This window comes from Dreissena polymorpha, chromosome 8 (genome assembly GCF_020536995.1).
Source record: "Dreissena polymorpha isolate Duluth1 chromosome 8, UMN_Dpol_1.0, whole genome shotgun sequence".
NCBI lineage: Eukaryota > Metazoa > Mollusca > Bivalvia > Myida > Dreissenidae > Dreissena > Dreissena polymorpha.
This window is the reverse complement of record NC_068362.1, coordinates 101001833-101026950: the sequence shown is the minus strand read 5'-3', so window position 1 is coordinate 101026950 and position 25118 is coordinate 101001833. Positions and strand designations below refer to the sequence as shown.

General features: G+C 35.4%; 1 long non-coding RNA gene across 6 annotated transcripts in view; it reads right to left on the bottom strand.

Annotated features, from left to right (window-relative positions):
• Positions 1 to 3644: 3644 nt before the first annotated feature.
• Positions 3645 to 25118, bottom strand: part of LOC127842609 (uncharacterized) — a 35600-nt gene continuing 14126 nt past the window's right edge. The window contains exons 1-7 of one of the 6 annotated variants that reach the window (XR_008031733.1): positions 19946 to 20001; positions 15753 to 15911; positions 12498 to 13318; positions 10853 to 11019; positions 8782 to 8981; positions 7165 to 7292; positions 3650 to 5304 (exon numbers count right to left, since the gene is read on the bottom strand). This is a non-coding gene — a long non-coding RNA (uncharacterized LOC127842609). Of the gene's footprint in view, positions 5305 to 7164; positions 7293 to 8781; positions 8982 to 10852; positions 11020 to 12497; positions 13319 to 15752; positions 15912 to 19945; positions 20002 to 25118 lie in introns of those variants that run through there. The other 5 variants (XR_008031735.1, XR_008031734.1, XR_008031737.1 and 2 more) reach the window with 5 other exon arrangements.

The window sequence follows — 25118 nt, the reverse complement described above, 5'->3', positions numbered from 1 at the left end:
AATCATAAATAAAGAAGTTATGGCAATTTTAGAGAAATTTAATAATTTGACCTTGAGAGTCAAGGTCATTCAAAGGTCAAGGTAAAATTCAACTTGCCAGGTACAGTAACCTCATGATAGCATGAAAGTATTTGAAGTTTGAAAGCAATAGCCTTGATACTTAAGAAGTAAAGTGGATCGAAACACAAAATTTAACCATATATTCAAAGTTACTAAGTCAAAAAAGGGCCATAATTCCGTAAAAATGACATCCAGAGTTATGCAACTTGTCCTTTTACTGTACCCTTATGATAGTTTGCGAGTGTTCCAAGTATGAAAGCAATATCTTTGATACTTTAGGGGTAAAGTGGACCAAAACACAAAACTTAACCAAACTTTCAATTTTCTAAGTATAAAGGGCCCATAATTCCGTCCAAATGCCAGTCAGAGTTACATAACTTTGCCTGCACAGTCCCCTTACGGTAGTTAGTAAGTGTTGCAAGTATGAAAGCAATAGCTTTGATACTTAAGGAATAAAATGGACCTTAACACAAAACTTAACCAAAATGTTCAATTTTCTAAGTATAAAAAGGGCACATAATTCTGTCAAAATGCACGCCAGAGTTATCTAACTTTGCCTGCCCAGTCCCCTCATGATAGTAAGTAAGTGTACCAAGTTTGAATGCAATAGCATTGATACTTTCTGAAAAAAGTGGACCTAAACGCAAAACTTAACCAAAATTTTCAATTTTCTAAGTATAAAAAGGGCACATAATTCAGTCAAAATGCACGCCAGAGTTATCTAACTTTGCCTGCCCAGTCCCCTCATGATAGTAAGTAAGTGTACCAAGACCTAAACGCAAAACTTAACCGGACGCCGACGCCGACGCCGACGCAGACGCCGACGCCGACGCCAAGGTGATGACAATAGCTCATAATTTTTTTTCAAAAAATAGATGAGCTAAAAATGAAAAGCTAAAATATGTACTATAAAATTTAATTAAATATAATTAAAAAATATAAATAAATAAAATATAATATACAAAAATAATTTTAAAAAATTAATTTAAAAAATAAAGGGAGATAATTCAAAAACTACGGCCGAAAAAGTTATGGTTCATGTTCACTGCACTTCTCCTACTTGCCATCTGTTTATATTTATAGTTTCAAGTAAAACCCTTTAGTAGATTTAGAGTTATGCTCCGGACCAAAATTTACTTTTAAATAAAATAAAGGGAGGTAATTCAAAAACTAAGGTAGATAGAGTTATGGTTCTTTGTAAGTGCACTTCTCCTACTTGCCATCTGTTTTATTTTTTAAGTTTCAAGTTAATCCCTTCAGTAGATTCAGAGTTATGCTCCGGACAAAAATTTACTTTGAAATTAAATACAGGGGGATAATTCCATAACTAAGGGAGATTGAGTTATGGTTCTTAGTCACTGCACTTCTGCTACTTGCCATCTGTTTATATTTCAAGTTTCACGTTAATCCCTTCAGTAAATTAAGAGTTATGATCCGGACAAAAATTTACTTTGAAATCAAATAAAGGAAGATAATTCAAAATCTAAGATAGATATAGTTCTGGTTCTTAGTCACTGCACTTTCCCTACTTGCCATCTGTTTATATTTCAAGTTTCAAGTAAATCCGTTCAGTATATTTAGAGTTATGCTCCGGTCAAAAATTAAATTAAAAATTATATAAAAGGGGAGATCATTAAAAACCTAGGTAAACAGAGTTATGGTTCTTGGTCACTGCAATTCTCCTAGTTGCCATCGGTTTATATTCTAAGTTTAAAGTAAATCCATTGAATAGATTTGGAGTTATGCTCTGGACAAAGTTTCAGACGGAAGGATGCACTGACACACAGACGGTCGGACGGACGGAGACTAATACTATATCCCATCCGATTTTTTTTTTCGGCGGGAATGAAAAATAATTTACTGGCTGACTGATGTTGAACACAAATATTGGTAATATTGTTCTCATATTTTTACTTCAGTGAATAATATTTAATCTATATTTAAACTACGTACATATATATTCTTACCTAACTAAATCATATAATAATTAGGTTTAAAATAAACCCATACATACCAGATAAGGTAAGCCCCTGGAAACTCTCGTATTGTGTATTGGCTTCCACTGCTGAAGTGAGGACACTCATTTCGTCATTGCAGTCTCGGATGTCCTATTGTGAAGTCATCTTCTTTATTGAAAATGATATACACTATTTTAAGGGAAATGTTTAAAGATATAGTCCTGTTGTTTTTTTTTCTTTCTGTAGAAATTCCGTTTACTATGAGTGATTGAGCAATATTTAAATGAAAATGTTAATACATATACATGGTTCGGTTGATGCCCTGTTTTATACTCATTTTGACAAATACAAACATGTAAAAAATACAAATTTAAAGGTAAATGTTAATAGATTTACTTAGTGATGCCCTGTTCTGCAGTCATTTTGTTTACAAATACAGATGGAACAATATAAAATAGCTTGATCATCGAGTTTTCAATATCATTTTTCAAACATTATTAAAACCACATCAACACAGTTTATGGAATAACCGAAAGTAATAAATATACAAAATATATAAAAAAAATCATAAAAGCTGCTTACTTTTAGGTTCTAAACTGAGATTATTTATACTATTATGTATCAAAAGCAGTAAAAGCAATTTACAATAACATACTGCAAAATATTGGTATACACTGTGTAGTTAAATGTGCTTTAGTTATGTCATTCGGGTCAGTCAAAGTACTCATAAAATCTGTGAACAAGTACCTTTAAAATCTTACACGTTCTTACTGCAGTGACTATCTAAGCCCAAGTGATCATCAACCTGACCATTAGGTATGTACAAGGGCAAGGTCACAGTCCCGTTGGAGGTTTTCATTGCAAGGCACTGGGTGGTTTTGGGAGACCCAGAACCTGGTAAGTAAAAGAATGGCAGAGTGATTAAATCAAACAATAAATCAAAGCATAGTCAATATATTGCTAGGCCGTTACTCCTCCCATTGGCCATTCCGTAATACATGGTGTAATGTAAACAAACACTCCTTATTAAATTAAAATGCTAATTATCTAAATAAATTTATATTCATTAACATCATATTTATTGATTTCCATTGATGTATATTGCTTAACTTACGTTTTTTTCATTGTATTTGTATAATATTATTGTTCAAACTTGGTTCTCATTCATTCAATGAATCCACCATTTCACATTACGTTTATTGGTATATATTTTACTTTAACGGTCGTCACTAGTGTCAGTGATGTCATGCCCGAAAAAGTATAAATAGCGAATTCGAAAGTAAACAAGTATCAGTTTGGAATACAGATTTTAACGAAAAACATCCGGTTAAGATAGATTATTTAAACAAGAAAAAGATTATGATACAGAATAAGATGCAGGTACGAATATTTTATTATTGATTGTATATGATATTTTTTGGATATATGCTTTTGTTGTAATGAAAATAATAATGAAACTGAAATTGAAAGTAAAATAAGAAATTTTGAATGAACCCTTTGTTTTATTTTGTTATACGGCATAACAATATCAATATGCTTAAATATGTTTGGAAACGAATTTTTGATAATAACTAAAAATTATAAAGAAATTAATTCTTTAATTTGTGCATGAATACTTGTATTAGCTACCTTTCATATGCGTCAGTGTTGTTCATGTATTGTTTTATATACAATTAAGATCATACACAGGAATCAGCAAATATGTTCTTTAACTCCATTTGTTTTATTAAAACAATCCATGTTGAGTGGACTTTGCAACAGACCGTATTCACACAACTTTACACAACTGTGGGCACAATGTTAGTTATTAACCCTGAATAGAATATAAGTTACACAGCCTCTGAATTCCCATGTGTGGTGAGATACAGTGTTATTAATTTGATCTTGTTCAAAAGTGACTTGGCCAATGATAATTTAGGGCTTTGTCACAAGATGACCATCTACCAATCAAAGCAAGACTTCATGGGGATCAAACAACTAAAGTATCAATTTAATCCTGTGAGAAATGTAGATGTTGTTTGATAAAATCTTTTTACATTATATGCAGACAAAACACTCATTTTACTGACCAACTACATGTAACAGTGGATGATTTCATCGCTAGGCACTAAACATTGCGGGGTGACCCTTGACCTGGTTAGGAAAAGAGAGGCAAAGTGATAAAAATCAAACAATAAATTAAAGCAAAGTAAAAAATATCGATATGCTTAATTATGTTTTGAAACTAATGTTTGCGAATAAATTAAATTATCAAGAAATTCATACTTTAGTTTGTGCATTAATACTTGTATTAGATGTCATGCATATGCATCAGTGTTGTTGATGAAAGTGCATTATAAAAGTACGATCTTACACGAGAATCAGTAATTATGCTCTATAACTCCATTAGGTTTTATTAAAACAATCCATATTGTGACAACGTTGCTGAAAGCTGCAACAACTAGGTAGCTCAAACGTGTAAGACAGCTTACTAGACTGCTACTTTTGTTTTTGCTGCTGCTTCGACATGGCTTGGTACTGCCAAACACTTAACAAGATAAGCTAAAAGACATATGCTTGGTAATTTGTCAAAATGCAACATAATATTTCACAATGGCTCCTTCATGAACATGATTGATTACAAGGGATGCAAGTGACTATTCCTTATATAATTGGTTTTTAGACACTACTATTCAAACAACTTTGCGCAACTGTGGACACAATGTTAGTTATAACCCAGAATTGCATATAGGTTACAGCGCAACTGTGGGCAAAATGTTAGTTAAAACCCTGATTAGAATATAAGTTTCATAACTTCTGATTTCCCATGTATGGTGAGATACTGAAAGTAAAATAATACGGGGTAAAAGAGTGACTTGGCCAATGAAACGATGGGGCTTTGCATGCAACAAAATCACCACTTATAACTTACTGTTCAACGGTTTCACACAATTTAAGTTCAAATTTAATCCTTTGAGAAATTTAGATTTGATACAAACCTTTATATAATAAATGCAAAAAATGCCGCTTTGACTATAAAATAACTAACAGAAAATTGACTCCAATATACCCTCTCCAAAACTTGGTTTGTGGAGTCTTATTATCATTAATTCACATCAATTGCTGTGAGATTGAGATGTTCAGAAATAAGTTAGAACATGGATGCATCATGAACCTGCGGTCAAGGCTGAGGCTATTGCTGGAGACCTGAGTAGTACAGGTTTGACATTCCGTCTGGAATCTCATTTCACTGAAGGGTCACGTATGGCGCAGTCGCACTCAGCGAGGTTTTCAGGAAGGGTGTCCTCTGAAATCAAATATCAACGAAGTGAATATCTAGTTGCATCAGCAGAAGGTCATTCTTATATTTACTGCAAGGTCCAAACTTGACAACAAGTCACCATTTGACATTAAATTAGATACAGTATAAAGGAGTGAAACTCCAGCTGCTGGAGTAGTATTGAATTATTATTATAAACAATTAGTAGGTCCTTTATTTAAGGCAAGTGACCGATTGCCCAAACAGTACAAAACAGCACAATAAAAAACAACATAAACAAAAATAAGAATAAGGCTGGGGTCACCGCCTTGGAACAGTCAATGCAAAGCCTTGGGGGTTTAAACGGGTTTTGGAGCGCTCAACCTCACACTTGGCCCAGCAATATTCATAATACATCCAAGTGTAAATAAAATTTAACATCATAGCATTGTAACTCAAATTAAACAATAATAAAAGGGAATTAAAACGCATTCAATTTAATTACCATTTAATTACTCAATGGTATTGAAGATACCAGAGCAACAGAGTTACAACTTTTTGAGGAACGATGGAATGAAACTATGAACAAGTGTCAACTACATTCCTTCTTTATAGAAAAAGATTTAAAAATATAGCATCCACACAGGCCATAAACTATTCAAGACAATATAACACGGTTTTGCAATGTGACAGCACACTTAAAACTGTAAAAACTGTCAGGAAAATTACGCCGATTGCATAAATTCTGATGGCATTTATGCTCAGACAAGTCGCATTATTTAGGCAGTTCATACACAAAAATAAATTAAGAACGAGAATGCCAACAAAATACACCCAGTTAGAAGACTGGTTTACATTGATCGTGAGTACATTGGCACACATGTTTACTGGTCATTTTTTCTCTTTATTAAACAAGTACAGAGAATCTGGCTTGTTACTAAACTTGTACACAAAATTCTGCCCACAAACATTATTGACAACTTTCATGAAGAATCAACTTAAACTGCCTTGAATTAGTGAGCAGATGTAATAGTGGATGCCAACTACCCAACAGCCAACATGCAGCTGCTGCTGGTTGTTCTATTAAACATGAACCTTGCAGGAATAACCAGGCTAATCAGGGACAACACTTTCTGCTTTTATGGAATTTTTGTTTTAAAGAAATATGTTCTTAGCAAAATCCAGTTTAGGCGGTAAGTGGTGTCCCTGATTGGAGTCAAACTCTTTACGCATTCAACCCGTTTCCCAGTGCAAGGCTCATATCTGTTTTTAAAGCTTTTATTACTCTTATAATTACAACACAAAGTGAACATAATCTGTTATATCTAATCCTTTTAACGTGTTGTTGTTTCTGTTTTATAATTTTTGATGAATGGCAATGTGTTAACATTGAACTCACTTTGCCATAGACAAAAGTAACCCAACAATGGTGAGGTTGGCATAAAAAAGACATAATTTTGTAACTCGTGAATGAAATTAAAAACAAATGATGAATTTGCCTTGTTTTCAATTATAGAACATTTAGATTGCTTTAGAGAAAAATCTTTACATATAAGTTTTGTTTTATTTTCAGTTACTTAAAAAACATATGGAATTGATTATGCTCTAAATCAATCTAAATGTTCCATAATTGAAAACAATTCAAATGGTAGGTATAGATGTTCAATTTAAAAAACAAATTTGAGCTTGAGTTCAAGCTTGAACCTTATGCATTTTCTTCACATGTCTATAAACGATACAATAGTTTGTGGCTGAACCCTTAAACTTAGATAAGATAAACTGGTCAATTAATTGAAGAGCAGAAACCTCAGTTTGCATAGGGTTTAACCTTATTTGTTAAAACTTGATTCCATCTAAAGTATTAGGCAATGCCACAGTGACCCCTTTTGCAATGGGAAGAGGACTTACCTATTGAGACGTACTGATTGTGTTGTAGTTGGGCCTGAACTTGTGAGTATAAGGCCTCTGTGAACAGATAAAAGGACCTTAGCGCATCCTAGTAATGTGTCCCTGTCAACCAAATAATTCATTGCATTCTGAAATGTCATCAATTACATTGGATGTAAATCAAGTTTGTTTGAGTATAAAAAGAAATACATTATGTTTGAAAACTCTTGATACAAATGAGATATACGCTAAACACTTCATACAAACATTCAAACATAGACTACTATATACTGTACACTAGAAGCAAACATTTTTCATCCATCTGAAGCCAATATTTATTAAGTGCAGTTCAACAGCAAAAAGGTGGGACGGACATATGGAAGAATGGAAGGAAGGACGGAGAAAATTACAACAGACAAGGACAAATCGGTACGCACCCCCTTTGCCATTTCAAGGCAATTATGAATATTAACGATAACATAATGATTTTATTAAGTTAGCAGCCATGATAGAGATTTATTAATATATAAAACGCACAAACTATTTAAATTGAAATTTGAAGTAAACAAGAGATGTGTTCATCAGAAACACAATGCCCCCTATTGTGCTGCTTTGAAATAAAATTTCAATATATCATTTGGCAGGTTTAGAAATTATCTCCCTTTTAAACAGTGTTTTTTTTTCACTTATAGGGGAATGGTGGCGGGGCCTGTCCAAAGGAGAAAACATGCGTTGTTTTTTACGAAAAGGGGAAATTAAAAATTCACTCTTTTATATGTAATGATATTTATTATATGAATACACATGTTTGTATGAATATAATATTCACAGCAGAATGTCTCTATACTTTTTCTGAAATATATATCAATGATTTTTTCAACATTAGTTTCAGACAGATCAGCCTTCATGCACAGTCTCAGTTTTCTTAGCCATTTTGAGTCTAATGGAGTTTTTTAAATCGATTAAATGGCAAATTTGAGCATTTAAAAAAAAAATGGAACCAACTGGAATGCTTTTATCAACAAATATTGACACAATATAAATACATCAGGCCTTTTCATGGCAATTTTGGGAGAAAAATGCAATTCATGTTAAAAGTCCACTAATTTGGGAAAATCTAATCTAATTTAATATAACACTTTATAATAATTAAAAATCATATAAATTATAGTTATATACTTTGTTAGTTATTTATGAAATAAATTTGAGATATATTTATCAGGATTATGAAACAGTTCTTTATAAAAAAAAAAAAAAAAAAAAAAAAACATCTGGAGGGGATTTTTTTTACAAAATGGGGGAAAAATATATACTCTTTTTTGAGGGGAATGGGGCCGAATATCGGCCCCGAAATTGCAATAAAAAACTGTTAAAGCTAATCCCTTGGATTGTATTTTTTTACTTTTGACCTTAGAGGATGACCTTGACCTTTCACCACTCAAAATATACAGCTTCATGAGATACACATGCATGTCAAATATCAAGTTGCTAGCTTCAATATTGCAAAAGTTATGGCCAATGTTAACGTTTTCGGACAGACGGACAGACTGACTGACGGACAGTTCAACTGCTATATGCCACCCTACCGGGGGCATAAACACTGAACATTATACATATTAAATGACAGTACCAATGTACCTTATGGATGAGGTAATCTCGGCCCCACAACAGGAGAGTTTGGAGCCCAAGAATTAGACTGGCTTCACCATGCAGATAAGACATGTTGAGCATTTGCCCCAAGGTCCTGGGCCAGGAAGTGTTGCTGGGCATCTGGGCCCAGCTGACCAGAGATCCTGTTTTTCAGCAGGGTACCGATCTATGATTGCTAGGAACTAGCTCTTTAAACAAAATTCGGCAATTTAAATAAATATTGAAAATAAATGAAGATAATAACTTTATAATGTGCTGAAGGCATTAAATAATTGTTTTACTTAAATTTAATAGAATTTAATAATTGATAATAACTGTATAATGTGCTGAAGGCATTAAATAATTGTTTTACTTAAATATAATAGAATTTAATAATTAAAGTGGATTTTTTTATTGCAAGGAGAAACTGTTGTTCAAGGGCTAAATTTCAGCAGAAAAATAGACACAACTATGCCCTTACCTATGATTAAAACTGATATCAGATTAACTTTTATTTGCTATTTATTTCCCAAGTTTGATAAATTTAAAAGCAGAGAATTCATATTTTAAGCTAGGAACTTTTCCTCAATCAGGCAGAAAAAGGACTGACGTTAAGTGAACTATATGAGCCTCATTCTCGGATAAATAGGACTTAATGTATGTGCAGTCTGCACAGGCTAATCTGGGATGACAATTTAATAGGACTTAATGTATGTGCAGTCTGCACAGGCTAATCTGGGATGACAATTTAATAGGACATAATGTATGTGCAGTCTGCACAGGCTAATCTGGGATGACACTTTAATAGGACTTGATGTATGTGCAGTCAGCACAGGCTAATCTGAGATGACACTTTAATAGGACTTAATGTATGTGCAGTCTGCACAGGCTAATCTGGGATGACACTTTAATAGGACTTGATGTATTTGCAGTCAGCACAGGCTAATCTTGGATGACACTTTAATAGGGCTTAATGTATGTGCAGTCTGCACAGGCTAATCTGGGATGACACTTTAATAGGACTTAATGTATGTGCAGTCTGCACAGGCTAATCTGGGATGACACTTTAATAGGACATAATGTATGTGCAGTCTGCACATGCTAATCTGGGATGACACTTTAATAGGACATAATGTATGTGCAGTCTGCGCAGGCTGATCTGAGATGACACTTTAATAGGACTTAATGTATGCGCAGTCTGCACAGGCTAATCTTGGATGATACTTAATATAAAGAAGTGAAACTCCAGCTGCTGGAGCAGTATTGCATTCTCATTATATACAATTAGTTGGTCCTTTATTTAAGACAAGTGACCAATTGCCTTAAACAATACGAAACAGCCTAATACAAAACAACATACATACATATAAGAATAAAGCTGGGAACTGTCAATGCAAAGAATTGAGGGTTTAAACCGGTTTAGGATCGCTCAACCTAACACTTGGCCAGCAATATTCATGATATATATATGAGTGAAAATAAAATGTAACCTCATAGCATTGTAACTCAAATTAAATAATAATAAAAGGGAATTTAAACGCATTCAATTTAATTACCATTTAGTTACCTAATGGTAAAGAGACCAGAGCAACAGATTTTTTTGAGGAACAGACGATGACATGAAATTACGTACAAGAATCAACTACATCCCTTATTTTGAGAAAAGATTTAAAAATTAGCATTATAAAGTTAATATTTTAGATATTTAAAGCACATACACTAAGCCCCATACCACAGAGCATCGCTCAAATAATACTTGTTGTTCTTGTTGCTGCTGCCTCTGCGACCAGGCAATAGAAAGAGACTCCCGACGACAAAGTCACCACCCCAAACCCAGGAATTCCCGACTACTGTTGTTGAATGGTGTCAATCGCATACTGCTCTTCAGGCATAAGGTTCACATTATTTGAAAGCAACATATCGCGAGGTCAGTCGCATTAACAGACGAGTCTCGCAACGCCTGCTCTATCTGTTGGATCAGATCGTTTACGTTCGAGCGACTCGTACGGAACAATTTGTTGGTACCAAGCATCTAATTGTTGCTAAGCAACATCGAACCTTGGACGGAAGTCAAACTCACCAAGGCTCCGCTGTTGGAAGAGTTGATAGGAGGCGTGCTAGGCTGACGCAAGACATCTTCGTGCTGAATTTCTTCAGCAAGTTGTAGTATTTGTGCCCGAAGGAAGTCAGTATTGTCTTTGACTTTCACTTCAATGATGTTTTCATCTTGTTGGCTAATAATGTTTGCTGAAATGGAAAGCAAACTAAATTCAGATCTTTTAGTGACAAATGAATATGCGTTGCAACATTTTTTTTTCATACCTGCTTTTTTAGTGACAAACATTGCGTCTATAATTGATATTAAGGATTAATTTTTTACCAATTATAACTCAAAATAGCGTTGTATCAATGTGTTACGCGCACCAACGTTAAATTGAAATGTTGGGGGTTTTAAACGGCGAAGAATATATGGTAAAGTACAGTTTGTAGCAAGGTGTAATATTAATAAAAAACAGGCATAACTTAATCAATTTGAAGTGTGAGACTGTACACCTTTAAATATGCATGTATGCAACTTTAAATGTGCTACTTAACAACTTAAATAACTTTAAATGTAAGACTACATAGTTCTCAGCAACTGTAAATGTGAGACAATACAACTTTAAATGTGACACTTTACAATTTAAAATGTGAGACTATGCATCTTTAAATGTGAGAGTAAATGACTTGAAAAGTGAGACTAAACAACTTTAAATTTGAGACAATACAATTCTTAATGTGACAATACTCAACTTAAAATGTCAGATTGTACACCTTTAAATGTGATAGTATATTATATAACTTAAATACGTGAGACTAAACAATTTTAATGTAAGACAATACAACTGTATTACATATCATAAGAAACAATTGTTGTGAGTTGAATACATGACTGTACTGTAAGTGTATGAGTACTTGAGTTTACACGTTTTGTCGATGGATAAGCCAGAAATGTAGAAATACAGATGACCCTCTATGGTGAAGTCTGTCTATCTTGCTACCAGTGGTCATTATACTCAGTAACTATAGCATATTCTGGTTAAACGTATTAGCTGTATGCGATATGGAATTGATATTAGTTGATTTCTTCATTTCCTTTGATGTCCTCGTTTTTGTAGGACAGATATAAGATTTAAAGTTTCAAACCTATAAGCAATATAGTGCTATTGTTTTGCAAACATCTGGGCTCTACTTTAATTAATCATATCCCCTATATGTGACATAAACAATTTTTAAAACACAACAACTTCAAAATAGTAATAAATCTTAGTGAACTAAGCAAATAAAGCCAGTTATTTTTATAAAAGACTTTAAAATTCGCTAGAACTATAGTGGCTAGCTCTGTGCAGAGTTTATTTTAACCGTGTTTGGAATTGGGCCAAAATGGGAAAAAATCGTGCTGTTTTGATTTTAATTGGAAACATGGGTTGTTGTTTTTTGCTAACAAATATTTAAACATTGAGATTAAGTGCTATCAAGATTAATTGCACTAAGGTTCAACTTATAGAGCTGCATAAGAAACTTAACTCAATGTTGCAACATGTTAAACAAATACATTTGAGGGCAAACCTTGAATTGAGAATATAAGCCAGTAATTAAGTAAAAGTATGAACTTATTGAGACTAGGAATGATGCCGACTTTCAGCCCCAAATTAAACAAAATAAATTACACTGTAAGGTCTCACCTGAAGCTCAAGAAGCTGAGATAACATGATGGCCTCGCTGTGAGTGCTATGGTCAAGTTTGAGGTCTCATTAATGTCGTTCAGAGTCCTTACTGGATCACACAACGAAACTGCTGTCATTTTCTAAGCCTTTTCTGGCGTTGATTCTATGTGCTTTGGGCTTGGAGTGCAAAGCGCTCGTAACAAAACCGGACGTGTTTACTTTTAGCACCTTGTTTACAATATTGGGCGGAATTCACATTTTAGGCAAACCCCATGGGTGTATCGTGCTCTGGGTGTTCACAATGAAGTAGTTACTGCCTTTCTTTGTCAGCAACAGCATCAAAAGCGCGTTTGTAAATCTACTACTGTCCAAACTATAGACAGCAAAAGTATTCTGCTTGGAAAGCTTACTCATGTGAATAAATCGCTTCAATTGTAAAAATTTCCTTGATTTTTTCCCGATCCTCGCTGAATTTATGTTTGTCCCATAAAGAATGGAACAAATTAATCAACTTTTTATTCTTCGTTATATTCGTTGTGATGTCATACGGCAAGAACTGACTGTTAGTGTTACCATAACTACTTCTATAACTCATTGTGTCTGTCCCACTCTGGCACTCGAGCTCAACAAAACTACTCAGTCTTGAGTGTTGAAAACTCGACACAGACATTGCAGTTGTTGAGTACAGCGCTTGAATTCAACTATGATGACCCTTTGAGGCCAGAGGTCAGGGTGGAGGAGCTAGGGGTCAGGGGGGGCAAGGATCGTCCTGGACTGGGGATTCTTCAGGCAAACTGGTGCTGTTCCTGGTCAAACTCGATATCAATGCTGGTTCTCTCCTGAAAACAACAACAGCACAGTGGGTGGTATGAACTAGTAACAAATGTTAATACTACAATCTATAACAAACTATGCCTTTTGATTGGATGTGAAGGTTTTCAACAGCAAAAATTTTATTCTAATGAATTTCTAATCTGGGATTTGATTGGTTCCTTGTAATCAATAGCACAAACATTAATATAAACAAGAGGCTCTGTCACCATAGCATGACTTATGCCCCCTATAAACGCTTGATAGAAGTTATGAGCTTTTTTCGAAACCTAAACGCAGATTTCGAAACCTTAACGCGAACCCTAAGTCCAAGGTCAATGTCACAGTGGTCAAAATTTGTGTGCGTATGGAAAGGTCTTGTCCGTATACACATGCATACCAAATATGAAGATTATATCTCAAGGGACATAGAAGTCATGAGCATTTTTCGAAACCTAAACGCAGATTTCAAAATCTAAACGCGGACCCTAACTTCAAGGTCAAGGTCACAGGAGTCAAAATGTTTGTGCGTATGGGAAGGCCTTGTCCATATACACATGGAAGGGGGCATACTTAAACCATTTTGTATTAAAACATTGTTGGCTAATGTTATATTAACCTGTGAATTCAAAATTATCATTTTCACTAAACTTTCAGAGATGTTATTTTATAAGCCAATATGCGGCTCATCAATAATATTAATTTTTGTCCCTTATAAGCATGTGTCGTCCACATAAGCTAATCAGGTAGGACACTTTCCGACTAGACTGGATTTTTGTAAAAAGGACACTTCCTTTCAAAGAAAAAAACCTTTGAAGAGGAAAGTGTTGTCCCTATTAGTCTGTGCGGACTGCGCAGACTTATATGGGATAACAATTTGAGCACATGCATTAAGCTCCATTTTACCACAGCACGGGTCATTTATATTTTTTGCCATTTCTTTCCTGCATATTAACAACAAACAAGGGCTGTTTGTAAAACATGCATGCCCCCCTATATGGGCCATAAGTTGTAGTAGCAGCCATTGTGTGAATATGTTTTTTGTCACTGTGAATGGTGGTGGTGGTGGTGGTGGTAGCAGCAGAAGAAATAATAGTAGCAGTAGTAGTAGTAGTAGTAGTAGTAGTAGTAGTAGTAGTAGTAGTAGTAGTAGTAGAAGTAGTAGTAGTAGTAGTAGTAGTAGTAGTAGTAGTAGTAGTAGTAGAAGTAGTAGTAGTAGTAGTAGAAGTAGTAGTAGTAGTAGTAGTAGAAGTAGTAGTAGTAGTAGTAGCAGCAGCAGCAGAAGCAGCAGCTGCAGCAGCAGCAGCTGCAACAGCACTAGTAGTAGTAGTAGTAGTAGTAGTAGTAGTATGCAATACAAAAATGCAGTTAGGCAAATGCTGTAACAATAAATTTAAACTTATTGCATTTGTTTCCCCTGTATATAGGTAGATATAATAGTGTATTACCTCCCCTGTCCTGCTTATATTTGTATTAATCAACAAAATTAAACATTAACACAATATTTAATATACAAAATATACAAAATATGGGCTGTCCGTTGTAGTGGCAGCCATTGTGTGATACGTTTTTTGTCACTGTGACCTTGACCTTTGACCTAGTGACCTGAAAATCAATATGGGTCATCTGTGAGTCACGATCAATGTACCTATGAAGTGTCATGATCCTATGCAAAAGCGTTCTTGAGTTATCATCCAAAAACCATTTTACTATTTCGGGTCACCGTGACCTTGACCTTTGACCTTGTGACCTGAAAATCAATAGGGGTCATCTGCGAGTCATGATCAATCTACCTGTGAAGTTTCATGATCCTAGGCATATGCGTTCTTGAGTTATCATCCGAAAACCATTTTACTATTTCGGGTCACCGTGACCTTGACCTTTGACCTAGTGACCTCAAAATCTATAGGGGTCATCTGCCAGTCATGATCAATCTACCCATGCAGTTTCATGATCCTAGGCGTATACATTCTTGAGTTATCATCCGGAAACCATTTTACTATTTCGGGTCACCGTGACCTTGACCTTTGACCTTGTGACCTCAAAATCAATAGGGGGCATCTGTCATGATCAATCTACCCATGAAGTTTCATGATCCTAGGCGTATGCGTTCTTGAGTTATCATTCAAAAACTATTTTACTATTTCAGGTCACCGTGACCTTGACCTTTGACCTAGTGACCTCAAAATCAATAGGGGTCATCTGCGAGTCGTGATCAATGTACCTATGACGTTTCATGATCCTAGGCCCAAGCGTTCATGAGTTATTGTCTGACAACCACCTGGTGGACGGACCGACCGACCGACATGAGCAAAGCAAAATACCCCCTCTTCTTCGAAGGGGGGCATAACAAACAGTGGTAGACATAATTAGACAGTAACTAAAGGGCAACAACTTACTGTTTGTGCAGATCTACAGTTCTATCCTTTGTAATTAAACAGTTACTTAAGGTCAACAACTCACTTTTGGTGCAGACCTAGAGTTCTCTCCCTTGTAAGTGTCAGCTAAAATGTCCTTCATGATGCGATCCCCAGACTTGGAACAGCAACGTCCCCCAACATCATTGAACTTTGATACGGCTGAGCCTTTCACCAGACAGTCGTCTTCTGTGCTGAGCAGTTGCTGTAACGTTGAGCAAACCAATATAAAATATGTTGGCGCAGTCAGTCTTTTGAACACGTACATTTAATTTAGTAATATATCAGCCATTTTTTTTGTCCAAATTGGATAAAGTCCTTTTACCACATCAATCGGGAACAAGGGCTGTTTGTAAAACATGCATGCCCCCCATATGGGCTCTTTGTTGAAGTGAGAGCCATCGTGTGAATATGTTTTTTGTCACTGTGACCTTGACCTTTGACCTAGTGACCTGAAAATCAATAGGGGTCATCTGCCAGTCATGATCAATGTACCTATGAAGTTTCATGATCCTAGCCATAAGCATTCTTGAGTTATCATTCGTACACCATTTTACTATTTCGGGTCACCGTGACCTTGACCTTTGACCTAGTGACCTGAAAATCAATAGGGGTCATCTGCGAGTCATGATCATTCTTCCTATCAAGTTTCATGATCCTAGGAATAAGCGTTCTTCAGTTATCATCCGGAAACCATTTTACTATTTCGGGTCATTGTGACCTTGACCTTTGACCTAGTGACCTGAAAATCAATAGGGGTCATCTGCTAGTCATGATCAATCTACCTATCAAGTTTCATGATCCTAGACCTAAGCGTTCTTGAGTTATCATCCAGAAAACATTTTACTATTTCGGGTCACTGTGACCTTGACCTTTGACCTAGTGACCTCAAAATCTATAGGGGTCATCTGCAAGTCCTGATCAATCTACCTATCAAGTTTCATGATCCTAGGCCTAAGCGTTCTTGAGTTATCCTCAACAAACCATTTTACTATTTCGGGTCATCGTGACCTTGACCTTTGACCTAGTGACCTGAAAATCAATAGGGGTCATCTGCTAGTCATGATCAATCTACCTATCAAGTTTCATGATCCTAGGCCTAAGCGTTCTTGAGTTATCATCAAGAAACCATTTTACTATTTCGGGTCACCGTGACCTTGACCTTTGACCTAGTGACCTCAAAATCAATAGGGGTCATCTGCGAGTCATGATCAATGTACCTATGAAGTTTCATGATCCTAGGCCCAAGCGTTCTTGAGTTATCGTCTGACAACCACCTGGTGGACGGACCGACAGACCGACCGACAGACCGACATGAGCAAAGCAATATACCCCCTCTTCTTCGAAGGGGGGGATAATAATAAATGTGATTATAAATGACATTTTGAAAATTCTTAGAATTTTTGTTTAATTTGGAAATATTTGGGTTGTTTTAATTACATAAAACTTAATTGCACAAACTTATCACATTAATATTTTACATGCGTGTTTGCTGACATGTTCAGTTTCAGTGCTCTATTTATTAGTCCACTAGCATACAAGGAAATGCTTTGAACGTGTACTTTATAAAGAAGGAAATAAATGGCTGTTCACAATTTCACATTCACCTAGCTGGGAGTAAAATTCTGTTACAGGCCATTTGCCCTGACCAGCTGGCAAAACTAGTTTACCGTATAATGTACCAAGGAAAATAGCCCCGCGAGTCATGTCCCTTTCACACGGGTAACTTTTGCAAAAAAAGGCTGAAAAAAAGGGGTTGCCCAATCTGATATTTGCCCAGAGCAAAATTTAAGCCACCAAATCAAACTGGAAACTGGATTTTAACAACCCTTATCTTGTAAACTCATTGATATACGTTGGCAAAAATTATCGGGCATTTCAAAAAATGACTTTGATTTGGACATGTAAATTTGTGGATTTTTTAATTTGGCAGAAAAGGAATTTGCAATGGTTAATTTGTTTTGTATGTGAGCTAAATTTGTGTATCAGTAAATTCATGAAATCAACATTTATTAATGTCCCACAAATAATAGCGATTTTAAAATTCATATTCCATTTTTTTTGCGAAAAGTGTTTTGTAATGCTAACCTGAGATGACAATTTTCGCCTAGAATTGATTTTTGTTTAGAAGAAATTTCCTTTAAACAAAAAACTCCTCAAAAGCAGAAAGTATCGTGCACTGCACAAGCTAATATGTGGATGGAACTAAAAATGCATTAAGACCCCTTTTTCCCAGAATGATGCTTACTTTGAATCACATTTTGAAATTCTGTGTTACTGAGGTTTGGAAAGCATCCAGCTGAAGAAGAGTTGAGTTATTGATCCTAAAGTAAAATAAGTCATTTTATGTTATGTGAAATCATATCATTCTTGTCAACTTCATCTTTAGCATTCTTAATACACAGCCTGGTACACTGTCAAATCATTATTATTAGTGGGACATTCTTTTGAGTTGATTTTAAGGGTTGACATATCCACAAAGTTAACACAAACACATTAGAAAATAACTTACACAAATTCCTCATGTATTTTTTCCAAACTGAGAAATCCATGCATCAACTTATGTGTCCATGAAAGTCTGTTTTAACCAGGAAAGTTCATATGGACAAAAATAAATGATTCACAAGTTACAATCAATTACAGAGGATATTTTACCTCATGCAAATTTATACTTTTCTTTCCCACCTCATTTCTTTTTTGCATTCTTAATACATATGAAATACACAAGCAGGCCTTTTCCTGGCATATTGATGGGTCTGTTAAACGGAACCATAACCAAACCTTTTTTTTAGATAAGTGCCATAAGCTTATTTTATCTCAATTATGTTTCAATAAGATCTAAAACAAAAGCTGTCACCATAGGATGACTTATGCCCCGTATAAACGCTTGATAGAATTTATAAGCTTTTTTCGAAACCTAAAAGCAGATTTCGAAACCTAAACGCGGACTGGACCCTAAGTTCAAGGTCAAGGTCACAGGGGTCAAAATTTGTGTGCATATGAAAAGGCCTTGTCCATAAACACATGCATGCCAAATATGAAATAGCTATCTGAAGCGACATAGAAGTAATGAGCATTTTTCGAAAACCTTAATGCAAAGTGTGACAGACAAACTGACGGACAGTCTGATCACTATATGCCCTCCTTTGGGGGCATAAAATGTATAGAACTATCATTATATGATTTTATTATTATAATTTGAAGTATTAGAAAGAGTAATATAAAATTATTATTCCCAAATCAATTTATTTTTTAAGCTTATTTTATCTCAATTATGTTTCAATAAGATCTAAAACAAAAGCTGTCACCATAGGATGACTTATGCCCCCTATAAACGCTTGATAGAATTTATAAGCTTTTTTCGAAACCTAAAAGCAGATTTCGAAACCTAAACGCGGACCGGACCCTAAGTTCAAGGTCAAGGTCACAGGGGTCAAAATTTGTGTGCATACGAAAAGGCCTTGTCCATAAACACATGCATGCCAAATATGAAATAGCTATCTGAAGCGACATAGAAGTAATGAGCATTTTTCGAAAACCTTAATGCAAAGTGTGACAGACAAACTGACGGACAGTCTGATCACTATATGCCCTCCTTTGGGGGCATAAAATGTATAGAACTATCATTATATGATTTTATTATTATAATTTGAAGTATTAGAAAGAGTAATATAAAATTATTATTCCCAAATCAATTTATTTTTTAAGCTTATTTTATCTCAATTATGTTTCAATAAGATCTAAAACAAAAGCTGTCACCATAGGATGACTTATGCCCCCTATAAACGCTTGATAGAATTTATAAGCTTTTTTCGAAACCTAAAAGCAGATTTCGAAACCTAAACGCGGACCGGACCCTAAGTTCAAGGTCAAGGTCACAGGGGTCAAAATTTGTGTGCATATAAAAAGGCCTTGTCCATATACACATGCATGCCAAATATGAAATAGCTTTCTGAAGCGACATAGAAGTAATGAGCATTTTTCGAAACCTAAACGCAAAGTTTTACAGACAAACCGACGGACAGTCCGATCACTGTATACCCTCCTTTGGGGGCTTGAAATGTATAGAATTATCATTACGTGATTTTATTATTATAATTTGAAGTATTAGAAAGAGTAATATAAAATTATTTTTCCCAAATCAATTGATTTTTCATGCGAAAAAATTCACCATCCAAAAAAACAAATTTCCCCCAAAATGGCAAAGAAAACACCTGACAAATAAAGAATCTATTTTACCTTCTGCATATTCAGGTCATTCTTGTCCACCACATCCTCGGACTCAGCAGCCACTGGAGCAGCAGAAATAAGCTTGATGTATTTCTTGTATGTATACTTAGGATTCACACACATTTATATAAATGTTATTAAAATCAATAACAAATGTTCAACAGCATAAAACAAAGTAAACTAGAAATGGCGGCCAGAGGCTGACGCGAATCCCCATGCCGCATGTTTGACCAAGGGAAGCCCCAGGGTTGGTAATTGGGCTATGCATAGTTGAGATTGACTGTTAAGTCATAAATGATATTCAGTATAAATTTGAAGTAAATCTGTGAGGAAATAAAGAAGTTAATGTAAAATAGCCTAAAAAATGAGTAAAAATCTCTGACCCGGCCCCTACCACAACCCCCATAACTTTTGACCCAGGGGTCAGATCAAAATTCCAAATAATACACTGTCGCACATATGCTCATAGCTACTATGCGTGTAAGGTACGGTTCTAGTGGTAACAGTGTAGGAGAAGATATTGGCCAGGACGGAAAGACGGCGGAGATAACCACATAATAGATTTTTGCAATCTAAGCGTGGACCCTAAGTTCAAGGTCAAGGTCACAGGGGTACAAATTTTATATGCGCATGGAAAGGTCTTGTTCAGATACAGATGCGTACCAAATATGAAAGCAATTTCTGAAGGGACACAGATGTTATGAGCTTTTTTTGAACCGCAGTTGCAGATTTCGAAACCTGAACGCGGACCCCAAGTCCAACAATTTAATGTGCATGTAAAGGTGTTGTCAAGATACACATGCATACCAAATATGAAAGCAATATCTGAACGGACACAGTAGGAATGAGCCTTTTGCGAATTGTGGTCGCAGATTTCGAAACCTGAACGCTGACCTCAAGTTCAAGGTCAAGGTCACATGGGTCAAAAATTATATGCGCATGGAAAGATGTTGTTCAGATACACATGCATATCAAATATGAAAGCAATTTCTGAAAGGACACTGTAGTTATCAGCACATTTCGAATCGCGGTCATCAGAACATTTTGGTTCAGGGCTAAATTTCGACCAAAAAATAAACTATGCCCTAATTTCTATGATATAAACATATATCAGATCAACTTTCCTATTTATTAACCAAGTTTAATCAATTTAAAAACAAAGAATACACATTTGATGTTAAGAACTTTTCCTTAATCAGCCAGAAAAAGTACTGATGTTAAGTGAACTATATGGGTTGCATTCTGGGAAAATAGGACTTAATGTATGTGCAGTCTGCACAGGCTTACTATGGAATGATTTTTTAAGCACAAACATTAAGCCCCATATCCCAGACCACAGCTAAAATACTACCTGCTGTTCTTGTTGCTGCTGCTGCGACCGTGCCATATGCAGAGATGAAGCGAGTCCCGACACCTAAGTCACCAACCCAAACCCGGGAATTCCCGACAACAACTGTTGTTGAATGGCGTCAATCGAAGACAGCTCTCCTGGTGAGGTTAACATTATTCGAGAGCAACATATTAAGGCCAGTTACATTTACGGACGAGTCAATCAACGCCTGTTCTATCTGTTGGAACAAATTGTTTCAGTTTGAGCGTCTCTACAACTGAAAATGTGAGACTCTACAATTTAACATGTGAGACTATACAACGTTAAATGTGAGACTGTTTTAAGCTTTAAATCTGAGACACAACAACTTTAAATTTGACACCATATAACTTCAAATGTATGACAATACACCTTTAAATCTAGGACTACACAACTTTAAGCAAGTGACTGAACAACTTACAATGTGAGACAATACAACGTTTAAAAATTTGCCACTATACAACTTAACATGAATGACTGTTCATTCAAAATGTTAGACTATACAATTTTAAATGTGAGACTTCTAAAAACATTGAATCTGAGGCTATACACCATTAAATTTGACACTTTACAACTTCAAATGTATGAATATACGCCTTTAAATGTGAGACAATACAACTTTAAACGAGAGTCTAAAAAACTTAAGATGTGAGACCATGGTAAGTAGTGATATTGATTTCTACATTAAATAGCCTCCTTTTGTAGGACAGACCTTCTAGTTACTGGTGTTATCATCGGGATATAAAGCAATTTTGCAAACATCCAGGCTCTGATTGAAATAATAATCATATCAAATTATATGTGAAATAAACAACATAAACATTTTTTTATAAAACAAACTACTTCAAAATTGTAATACAAATTAGTGAAATAATTAAGCCAGTTGTTTAAAAAAAAAGACTTCAAATGTGATAAAACTAGGTGCTAGCTCTGTGCTGAGTCTATTATAACCATTTTTGAAATTGGGTCATAGCCTGTTGGATTGGGAAAAACCTGGATATTTTCACTAAAATTGGAATATTGGGGTTTATTTTTTGCTTACAAATACTTAAAAATCGAAAATCAGTACCATCAAATTTAATGTATTAATTTAACTTAAGTTCAATTTATAGAGCTGAATCAGGAAATACACTCAATATGAACTATTAAACACATTTTTTTGTTGGAAAACCTTCAATTGGGAATGACAGCCAGCTATTATGGAAAAAATATAGATGTTTGGAGATTAGGGCTGTGGCTGAATTATTGGCCCCAAATTTAACCAAATAACATCTGACGCTCAAGAAGATGAGAAGACAAACTTACCTTGCTGATATTACTAAGGCCCCAGTTTGAGTTCTGACTAACTCTGTTGAGAGTCGAAGTGCGTACTGTACGACATTACAAAACTGCTGTCATTTTTCAAAGCCATCTCTATTCTCGATTCAATACAAGTGCCAAGTGCTCGTAACAAAGCTAGACATGTTAACATTTTGCACCTTGTTTACAATCTTGGGCGCAATTTGCGTCTGAGGCATGCCCCATTGATGTATTGTGCTCTTGGTGTTCACAGCCAAGTCACTACTGCCTTTCTTCATCAGCAACAGCGTCAAAAGCTTTATGTTCCCTTTGGACAGCTTAGATGCCTGAGAGGACAAACCAAGATGGTCCGTAACACTACTACTGTCCTAACTATCAACAGCAGAAGTATCTACTTTGGAAAGCCTACACTTCTGCATTAATCGCTTCAATTGTTCCTTGATTTTTTTGTCCCGTTCCTCGCTGAATTTGTGTTTGTCCCATAACGAATGGAACAAGTTATTCAACTTCTCATTTGTCGTGATATTCACAGTGATGTCCAACAGCAAAAACTGACTGTTGATTGAGCATTACCATAACTACTGATATAACTCCTTGTGTCTGTAACACTCTTCCCACTCGGACACTCAAGCTAAACAAAACTACTTGGGCTCGACAGTGGATATCTTGACGTGGACATTGCGGTTGATGAGAACAGTGCAAGAAAACTGGATGTGTTCAGAATTTGAGGCTGGAGGTCTTGGGGGAGGAGATATGGATCAGGGTAGGGGAAGGGTTGTCCTGGACTGGGGCTCATGCATGCCGGACTGGTGCTGTTGTTGGGCCAACACAATATCAATGCTGGTGCTCTCCTAAAAAACAACAACAGCACAGTGGGTAATATGAACTTGTAATAAATGTTTACAATCTATTACAAACTATGCTTGTTGGTTGGCTGTGCAGGTTTTCAATAGCAAAACTTCATTCCCATGAATTTCTTATCTGGTGTTTCATTGATCCATAGTCCTTTATAGCCTAAACATTGATACAACTAAATCCTTTCGTATTAAAACATTAAAAGTGTTGGCTAATGCTATACTAACCTGTAAGTTCATAATTATTATTTTCCCATAACTTGCAGAGACGTAATTTCATAAGCCAATATGCCGCTCATCAATATCTGAAAGTGTCGTCCCAGATTAGCATGTTAAGTCAACATAAGCTAATCAGGGAGGACACTTTCTGACTAGACTGGATTTTCATAAAGAGGATATTTCTGTTCAACCAACATACCTTTAAGAGAAAAATGGTGTCAATGATTAGCCTGTGTGGGCTGCACAGGCTAATCTGGTTCAACAATTCAAGCACATGCATAAAGCTCCATTTTCCAACAGCACAGCTTATTTATCTTTTTAGCGAGTTTTTTCCATTTAGAAAAATTTATACTCATCTTGTTAAAAATGTCATATATTTTAATTATTCTAATGCCTTTAATCACTTTACTTTTACTTTGCTTTTACATTTGTTTTATTGTTAATATATGTTAATAATAATGTCTTCCCAAAGTTGAAAAAAAAATTCTACTATTCCTTTACAGATCTTTGATTGTTTAAATTTTATTAATCTGTTTTAATTCAAACTGGACAACAGTTCCAAAGTAAATCAACATGTAACAAAAGTTGAAAGAAATAATAAAACAAAAAAAACAAAACAAGAGATGTGTTCGTCCAAAAAACAGTGCCCCCTATTGCGCCGCTTTGATTTTTTTTTCTATTTTTTTGACCTTTGACCTTGAAGGATGACCTTGACCTTGAACTTCCACCACTCAAAATGTGCAGCTTTATGAGATGCACATGCATGCCAAATATCAAGTTGCTATCTTCAATATTGAAAAAGTTATGGCCAATGTTAAAGTTTTCGGACGGACAGACGCCATATATTTGACATTTAACCTTGGAGGACGCCCTTGACCTTCACCTTTCACCACTCAAAATGTTCCGCTCCATGACATACACATGCATGCTAAATATCAAGTTGACATCTTCAATAGTGAAAAACTTATGGCCAATATTAAAGTTTTTGGACGGACGGACAGATGCCATATATTAGACATATGACCTTGAAGGATGACCTTGACCTTCACCTTTCATCACTTAAAATGTGCAGCTCCGTGAGATGCACATGCATGCCAAATATCAAGTTGCTATCTTCAATATTGAAAAGGTTATGGCCATTAAAGTTTTCGGACGGACGGACAGACTGACTGACATACACACATACACAAATGCTGACATACTGACACACTGACGGACAGTTCAACTGCTATATGCCACCCTGCATAAAAACATTTGGACAAAGTTTCATCAATATTGAGCCACACATGTGGCCTCTGAAGTGTTACATGTAACAGTGATTTCATATGATTTAAATATATGTGACCTTGTAACAACAAGGCTTGTTGAAGGAGTCATGTGACCCAGATGTAAAATTGCCAAGATATTGTCTAGGACCAATCAGACCGAGTTTAATAAATAT